The following is a 9,604-nucleotide window of genomic DNA, read 5'->3' on the forward strand; positions in this document are numbered from 1 at the left end:
TGGGGGGGGGGATGGGGTAACTGGGTGATGGGCATTAAGGAGGGCATGTGATGTGATGAGCACTGGGTGTTATGTGCAACTGATGAATTATTGAACACTACATCTGAAACTAATGATGTATTGTATGTTGGCTAATTGAATTTAAATAAAAAAATAATATGTGCTCTTTTAAAGAAATCTTTTGTAAATATAAAGAGGCAATGTGTATGTGTGTGTGTGTGTGTGTGCTAGTTTATTCATACCACTGTCACCTAGTTAATAATTGTCCTTTTAACTAAGCAGTGAGTATTAAGGCTTTAACATTTAGGTCTTCAATAGATGATCTATTTTGTAGCAAAAACCTCTCAAATTCAAATTATAATCCTGTTTTCATTTCTTTTCCCAGATGATGAAACATGCTTGGAATAATTATAAACGGTATGCCTGGGGATTAAATGAACTGAAACCTATATCAAAAGAAGGCCATTCGAGCAGTTTGTTTGGTGAGTAGAGTGTGCTTTGGTTTCCTAGTGACAGTAACTTTTCTGCAATTGACAGAACTTGTGGGTGGTGATGTTTGTATGCCCCTCCTGGCCATGTTACTAGGAAACTTGCATACCTGATTGGAGTTACCTGCAACGACTGTGCATAGTATGTCCTTCAGACAGAGCACTCTACATTAGAATCACTTGCGTCCCTTGAAAAAAATACTAATGCCTGGGAACACTTCCAAAGATTCTCATTTAATGGATATAGGCACAGCATCATGAGTGTTAGCTCCAGGGGTGAGACCCAGCTGAGGAACATTTGGTCAGCCCCATTAACTGCTTCCTGTCAGGTAAAAGTAGTGTCTTTATTGATAAGCGGGCCAAGGCAGCCTGCATGGTGATCTTCACTGTATCTTGGTGACTCTCGACTTTAGCTCTGGATTTCTCCTGTTTGTGCCATGGAAGAGAAATTGAGAATGGATTAGGTCAGTTATCTGAACTTCCATTTATCGACTTTGGCATGCTTTATTGCATTTGGTCCTCACAGCATGCCTTGGTGATTGGTCCTGGGGGTGTTAATAACATTCCCATTGTGGAGGTGAGGAAGCTAGGTAACAGAAATGTTGGGTTCCTTGGGTCACAGAGGTACCCAGTGCCCTTCTTATCGCACTGGATTCTTTTTTAACCAGCACAGTTTTGCCTATAAGTAACAGGATGAGGGGGATAGAGTCATTCTGACACTTCTTAATTCCCCATAGAAAATGTGACTTTTTATACTGTAACTGAAGGTGTTAAACAGTATCAAATCATATAACAAACAACAGTATCAACTGACACTTACTATGTACCAAGTGCCATTTGTGCGACATCTCACTTAACCTCATTATTATACACATTTTATAGATGAGAAAAATGCACCTCAGAATAGCTTGCCTCGTATTAGCCACATATTAACTGAGCTGGGGCCAGAACCCAGGTGTGGCTAAGGTCAGAGTCCACGGTCCTAATCACCACACTATGCTTTTCCATTTATTCAGGATCTTCCATGTGCTTGGCTCTCCTTCCAGCATTGGTGTTAATCAACACAGTACAAGTCTTTGCAGAGTTCCTGGCCTAGTGCAGAAGACCTGTGTGTAAATAGTTGTCAAAGCATTAGATGGTTCAGTAGATATTCATCTTTCAAGTACGGATATTCATATGAAGTAGGAACTCAGGTAGGGAGTAGGGAATTATAAGAACAGTTAGGAGGAACTGGCAGAGTGGAAGAAAGGCTGGTGGGCCTATTACAGTGACACAGTTTAGAGATGAAGAGAGCCCAAACCTGGAGTAGTGGCAGTAGAAGTGGTTTTAGATGTTTTTATAAAGTAGTGTTTTCAGTAAGCATGGGCAGTAAGACACAGGAATTGAGGACAAATTCAGAAACTTCATACAGACTCAGAAGCCTTTAGTTTTTCATTATTTACTATAACTTTTTAAAATCTAATTCTGTTTTTGCTTTTATCCTTATGAAAGTTGCTTGTATCGTTAATAATTCAGTTTTGTGTAAATTTGTCATAATCTTTATCAAAGAGATTATTTGGTTCTCTGTTAATATGTTGATGATTTTTTAAATTATTATTAAGCATTAAAACATACTAAGACTCTTAGTATGGAATGTGCAGATGAAGAAGACATGACTTCCATTCTGAGGAAGTTTGCAGACTAAAAGAGATGCACACAAGTAATTACACTGAAAGGCAGAAAGTGATAAGTGCAAGACCAGTGTAAAATCTTCACATCAAGGGGGTTCGGAGGAAATGAATCATAGAGTCAAGACGGGCTGGGTGGGTAGGAGGGGAGGTTAGGATCAGTCAGATTTTCAAAGAGGGGGTGAATTCCATTTTTGAATAATGGCTTATTGGAGCTATCATAATTTTAGATCTAATTATAGTTAAAAGTTTTGCACAGGTGCACTTGGATGTGATTACATTAAAATTAATATGTGCATTGCTCCTTTGTTTCAGATCTATTTTTTCTTGCTAGAGAATGCAGTCACAAATGAAATTTCTAAGAGATATTTTCTACAGCTCAGAAGAAACTTTAAAGATTAGTGTATCAATCCATAGCCTGTGATAATTATTAGCTGGGTTTTAATGCAGCTTTTAAATTTTCTTTCAGTGAAAGAATCTTAGACTGTGTTCAGTATTACTGTTTATTAATAAATTCAGTATTATCCTCTTCCTCTCCCTTTCCCAGTATGGTCAATTTGCTTGTATGTCTCTGTCAAATATTTTAATCAATAAATATTTTTCTGATATTTTCAGGGAGTATTAAAGGAGCAACAATAGTAGATGCCCTGGATACACTTTTTATAATGGAAATGAAAGAGGAATTTGAAGAGGCAAAATCATGGGTTGAAGAAAATCTAGATTTTAATGTGGTGAGTTAAACAAAAGCTGCCAATTCAGTTCTTAAATCTCAGCTTAACACGGACAAACTCTGTTGTGGGGCCAATTCCTGTGTTATATGACCGAACAGAAACAAATAATGCAATTTTAAATAGTACCACACTAAATTCTTGCCCTCCATTACTACACAAGTACGTCTTTGGTTTTTTTTTTGGCATAATTAAGAGTAAGGAAAAAGGAATTAAAATTTATCGAGACCTTCCTGTTCAAGTCTCACAACCATCCTATGAGATGGGCATTGTTTTCCTGCCTGCACAGTTTAGAAACCGGAGCTTCAGAGACTTAGCCAGATGACAGCTAGTTGCGTGGTAGGGCTGTGAGTCCGGCACAGATCTGTGTGGTTCCACACAGATCCTGTTTTGCACTGTGCCATGGCACATTGTTTTGATTTTGTTCAACGGAGCACAAATGTCAGGTGATGAGCTACAGTTCAACAAAAGACCACAGAGAAATTAAAATAGAGAAATTTATTAGTCACAGGTCATGAGGAGATACGCAGCAGCCTCTTGGGGCCACACAGAGACGTCAAGGCAGAGGGGACCTGGGGTACCTGCCCTCCTTAGGGTGGGTGTAGTCCTTTGGGGCCCTAGGCTAAGGCCAGAATGGTCAAATCAAACCAAAAAGAGCGGAGGTTTTGGTTGAGCACCACAGGGGTCTTTCCTAAGGAGTGCACAAGGGAGAAAGGCCCTGGGAGGTGAGGGAGACTGTTGATCACAAGGGCGAATGGGGGGGCGGGGAATCACATCAGGGACTTGCATTTGCTTGTGCTTCTGCGGGCTCTTCTGCAGGACATGCGCTTGCATGAGGAAGGGGCTAGCGTTGTTGGAGGGCCCCCACAGGCCACTTGAACGCTGATGCAGCAATACCATGGAGACACTCCGCTAAACTCTCAATACGCATCCAACAGCAGTGGCGTCCACTCTCGCACATACACGGCTTCAACCTTTGTTCACTGTATACCCTTAGCTGTATAAAATTCTGTCACTGTGTATTTGAAGTCTTTTAAAAAATCTTTGTATGTGTGCTATCATTCTTAACAAATACTTCAAAACCCATTATACACTAAGGAAAAGGTTCAGAATTAAGGAGACTGGACACTCGCAGTACTTCTTGATAATTTTGATTTGGGAGGACAACGTCATGTCAGAGCTAATCTAATTCCATAGTCACTGTTTTACCTCATATAATGAGGCTGACCAAAAAACTTGTTTTAAGAAAAGGAAGAGTGTTGGCCCAGCTGTTTTTTAGTCATTCACTAATTTTGCATAATTGGTATTATTTTTAATCTGAGATCCTTTCACAGAAAGCATTGTAAGCCTCTTGTCCATCTGGTATGTATCCGATACCTGTAAATCCCCATAACCAGACACAAGCAACATGCTGTATGTTGAGAATGGACAAAAAAAGAGTGTTTCGCTGTCAACACCCCCAGTTTGTGGAGCTCTGATCTCCCACAGGCCCAGTGAGGATACCAGTGTCAGAATATTAAAGATCAGTAAAACTAAATGTTTTTCCTAACTCTGTGCATTAAAAACCTATATAAATTAAAAGTTTGAATATTTTGTCCCAGCCCTCTTATTAATTGCCTTATATGCCCCATTTTGGAGATCACTGCCTTAAAGGACAATTAGATAAGTCTATGTTTAATCTGCCTTATAATTGAATTGAAAATATAAATAAGACATATTCCAATATAAACGGACCTTGGAGATCAATGTGTTCAGCTCTTTCATTTTAAAAATGAGAAAACAGACCCAGGGAGCTGGTGGTTTCCTCAAGGTTCTATAGCTATTTGATTGGAATGACTTGTGGTAGCTCTAATATTATCAATAGAATGGAGTATGAAAAATTAAAGCAATGAAAAAAGAAATTCTGTTTCTTTTTGAGAATTTGTTGTCTCTTACTAATATTTCTGTCACACCTTGTTAAGTATAAGTAAATTCAGCTACCTACCTTTAAATAGGGCTTGTCTTCAGCTGTCTGTGGGAGAGAAAATGGGTAGTGGGTTCCCTCCCCATAGCCTTTTCAAAAAAGGTTGGGGGAATAGGAACTGGAGCCCTCCTAAATCAAATAATTTTTTTTCTATTGTTAACCAGTATTTGTTTGTTTCTTTGTTTCTTTAATTCAAGTACAATTAACAGGGTTATATTAGTTTTGAGTGTACAATATAGTGATTGAACAATTCTATATATTTCTCAGTGCTCATCAAGATAAATATATTCTTAATCCCCTTTACTATTTCATCCCCCCACCCCCTTCCCTTGTGTTAACACCAGTTCCCTGTATTTAAGAGTCTGGTTTTTGGGGGGAGGGGGGTTTCTTTTCTCTTTTTTTTTTCTTTTGTTTCTTAAATTTCCACATATGAGTGAGATCGTATGGTATTAGTCTTCCTCTGACTGACTTATTTCACTTAGCATTTTACCCTCTAGGTCCATCCATGTTGTTGCAAATGGCAAGATTTCATTTTTTTATGACTGGGTAATATACCAAGTGTAAACATCACATCTTCTACATCTCTTCATCTATCAATGGTCACTTGGGTTGTTTCCATGTCTTGACTATTGTAAATAATGCTGCAATAAACATAGGGGTACACATATCTTCAAATCAGTGTTATCATTTTCTTTGGGTAAATACCCAGTAGTGAGATTATTGGATCATATGGTAATTGTATTTTTCAGTTTTAGAGGAACCGTCATACTGTTTTCCACAGTGGCTGCACCAATTTGCATTCCCACCGACAGTGCACAAGTGTTCCTTTTTCTCCACATCCTTGCCAGCACTTGTTATTTCTTGTGTATTGTGCCATTCTGACAGGTGTAAAGTGATATCTCATGTAATTTTCATTTGCATTTCCCTGAAGATGAGTGATGTTGAACATCTTTTCATGTGTCCTTTGGCCATCTGTATGTCTTTTTTGGAAAAATGTCTATTCAGATCCTCTGCCCATTTTTAATCAGATTGGTGTTTTGGTCTTAAACTGTAAAAGTTCTTTATATATTTTGGATATTAACCCCTTATGAGATATGTCATTTGCAAATATCTTCTCCTATTCGGTAGGTTGCCTTTTCATTTTGTTGATGGTTTCATTTGCTGTGCAGAAGTTTTTTATTTTAGTGTAGTCCCAATCCTTTCACTTTGCTTTTGTTTCCCTTGTCTGAGGGAATGTTTCTACAGCCAATGTCGAAGAAATTACTGCCTATGTTTTCTAGGAATTTTATGGTTTCAGGTCTCACATGTAGGTCTTTAATCCATTTTGAGTTTATTTTTGTGTATGGTATAAGAAAGTGGTCCAGTTTCATTCTTTTGCATATAGCTGTCCAGTTTTCCCAAAACCATGAGTTGAAGAGACTGTCTTTTCCCCATTGCATAGTCTTGCCTCATCATAGATTAATTGACCAAATAAGCATGTGTTTATTTCTGGGCTCTCTATTCTGTTCTATTGATCTATGTGTGTGTTTCTGTGCCAGGATCATACTGTTTTGATTACTACAGCTTTGTAGTATGTCTTGAAATCTGGGATTGTTAGGCTGCTAGCTTTGTTCCTTTTCAAGATCGCTTTGGCTCTTTGGGGGCCTTTGTGGTTCCATGCAAATTTTAGGATTATTTGTGCTAGTTCTGTGAAAAATGTTGATATTTTGATAGGGCTTGCATTAAATCTATAGATTGTTTTGGGTAGTATGGACATTTTAGCAGTATTGGCTCTTCCAATCCATGAGCATAGAATATCTTTCCATTTGTTTGTGTCATCTTCAGTTTCTTGGACCACTGTTTTAGTTTTCAGAGTGTAGATAGGTCTTTCACCTCCTTGGCTAAGTTTATTCCTAGGTATTTTATTATTTTTAGTGCTATTGTAAATGGGATTGTTTTCTTAATTTCTCTTTCTGCTGCTTCATTGTTAATGTATAGAAATGCAACAGATTTCTGTATATTAATTTGTATCCTGCATCTTTATTGAACTCATTTATCTAAAATTGAATGATTGAAGACAAGAAAGTAGATGTTAGTGCTACTAGACCTGAATAGTATCCAGGTCCCTAGTCTGATAATTAAAGAATGGCTTCCCCAAACCTCCCCAAATACTGCAACAGTTCTTTGCTTTCATGACCCAGCAGTAGTCTGAGAAACTTTGGGATCATTTATTTAAAAGAACTAAAGCACAAAGGCCTCTCGAGCTAACAGACAAGGTAAGAGAAGGCAGTTGGCTGACCTCAGACCACTACTAGGTGACATGAATGTGTTCTGGGGACTATGGGGACCTGTGAGGAAGCAGAGGGAATCTAATAGGGGATATCAGACTGTGGAGAAGAGCCAATTTTTTTGCTTCCTTACTTACAAGATAAAGTGAATGGACTATTGCTGAGTGATTGCTAAGCTACTGACCTTTAATGTTGTTTACTCAAAATTGTATTTTTACTTTTTTAATAAGAGTTTTATCCAATTAATTGACAGACTTGTGTAAAATGCCATTTTAGAACTGTTATTGATAATCTTGGTTTGTAGCGTTCAAAATATACTTTAAAAATCATAGCCACAGGTCTCAAGCTTCTGCTTATTATATATTACTATTGCTAATGTGAGAGGTCTTCAGACATATTTGTTAATAGTTCTCTCTTTGGGTATTGTCATATTTTCCTTTAAAAAAAGTTCATCAATAACATCTAAGTGATAGTACTTTTTATATTAAAATTAGTAAATAAAGTTGAGGAAAGTTATATTGTTTTACTCTCCTAATCATTGTTTTATAAAGTTCTTCAGCTTACAGTTTTGTAGTTGGTTTTAATATGTCTTTTATGAGAATTTGTTTTATATTCGTTCAATTTACCCATAGATTCAGGTGACTATATCAACAATTATGCAGCTTTCTTTGTGAAAACACAAACTTTTTCCATTTATTTGATGGGTGGAGAGATTGGGAAAGCTTAAGCAAAGAGAGAAAATTTCTTTTATTTTTAGGGATAACATGTAATATTATTCCAGCTTGCATATTATTTTGCTTGCTTTTAAATTAACACTTTTTCCTGATAAAGTATTATAATTGGCAAAGTGAGGGTATTGCAAAAAAAAGTTAATGCATCCAAATTTATTACAAGGGAAAAATAAGAAGGAAACTGAAACAGGAACACTGCTGTTGAGAGTTGGTTTATCCTGTGGTGCTCCTGAGTATAAACCAATCTTTCAGTCAAGAATAAATTTGTTTGTATGTGAAATATTCAATTTGCATCACTTAAAGGTGTAAAGTAAATGTTTTTTATTGGTTTATATGGTCATTAACTAAAACTCATTTTCTTTAATTAAGGCATAGCAAGTTGATTCAATTTGCATACTTGGTAGCACAGAGTTCAAATGGCTTTAATAACTGGCTTAAAATAAATCACTGGGATAATATGTAGGAGCAAGGGCTTCCCAGGTGGAGCTTTGTATTCCATTCAAGTATCTGTAGAGGCACAAAGATCTGGGCAGACCTCTAAGGGTAGACTCCAATGGGTGAGTTTTCTGGTTTTAATTCGAAGTAATCCTAAAACAAAGAATATAAGACAAATTCTTGGTTACTGATTATTCATTATTTCATTCATGTATTATTTACCAAATACCCTTTAAGGGTCAGTTACTTACCCTCATGGAGCTTATAGTCTAGAAGGAAAAACAGAGTACTTAGCTGGGGCCAGGTTCTCTCAGGAAGGAAGAAAGGAAAGAGGAAACCACCATTTAAAGAGTACAGAGATAAAGAGTATGGGGACATGCTAGGTGATTTTTTTCCATAGGTTATCTTGTTTAGTGTTTGTGACAACCATAGAGGTATTTTCCCTGTTTTTATAGATGAAGAGTGGTTATTTAATCAGCCCCAAATCGTGCAGCAAGTAAGAGCTGTGGGTGAACAGGGTCTGTCTAACTCAGTGACCCTGTTTTTGGAGAGGAAATACAAAGAGTTGAGAAATATATAGGCATCCAGACAATGAATCCTCCAAGGTTTGGCATGTAATCTTAATATCACAGTACTCATTAGAGTGCATTTTTCCATAGGTATTCAATAAATTCTAATTAAATGAATGAGAAGGTAAGCTATCTTGTCCTTCTTCCCAATAGACTGTGCTAGACTCAGCTAAAGACAAGCTGACAGGGTGCACAGGTAATTGTACTGTGTCATATTTTGAAATAGTTGGGAAAGATCTGGAGTTCATGTGCAGTTGATCTACTTGTTTTTATCTAGCCTACTTCCAGAAGGGATTTGTGGTGGCTCCTGGTACAGGAAAATCATTAACATAAGGACAAGTGATCAAGAGTTTCATATTTGGGCATTTCTTTTTTTTTTTTTTTTTTTTATTTGAGACAGAGAGAATGAGAGAGAGAGAGCACATGAGAGGGGGGAGGGTCAGAGGGAGAAGCAGGCTCCCTGCCGAGCAGGGAGCCCGATGTGGGACTCGATCCAGGGACTCCAGGATCATGACCCGAGCCGAAGGCAGTCACCCAACCAACTGAGCCACCCAGGCGCCCCGTATTTGGGCATTTCTAAATTCAGTTTTGAGCTTCCCATTCTTTACTGTTACCTCAAAGAAGTATTGTTTATCTACATCCTTGGATGGGAACTATTGAAAACTGTCTTCAATATGAATTTTATAGAATATGTAGAAATTTTCTCCAGATAATAACTTCTTATATAAAACCTCAGTGAATGCCAAAGTTATATTA

General features: G+C 37.4%; 1 long non-coding RNA gene across 1 annotated transcript; it reads left to right on the plus strand.

Annotated features, from left to right (window-relative positions):
* Positions 1 to 8: 8 nt before the first annotated feature.
* On the plus strand, positions 9 to 5,015 carry LOC145719796 (uncharacterized). The gene is made up of 2 exons (XR_014142612.1): positions 9 to 482; positions 2,771 to 5,015. It is a non-coding gene; the product is annotated as an uncharacterized LOC145719796 (long non-coding RNA).
* Positions 5,016 to 9,604: the final 4,589 nt, after the last annotated feature.

This window comes from Leptonychotes weddellii, unplaced genomic scaffold (genome assembly GCF_054177405.1).
Source record: "Leptonychotes weddellii isolate Sample4059 unplaced genomic scaffold, ASM5417740v2 HiC_scaffold_7211, whole genome shotgun sequence".
Classification (NCBI taxonomy): domain Eukaryota; kingdom Metazoa; phylum Chordata; class Mammalia; order Carnivora; family Phocidae; genus Leptonychotes; species Leptonychotes weddellii.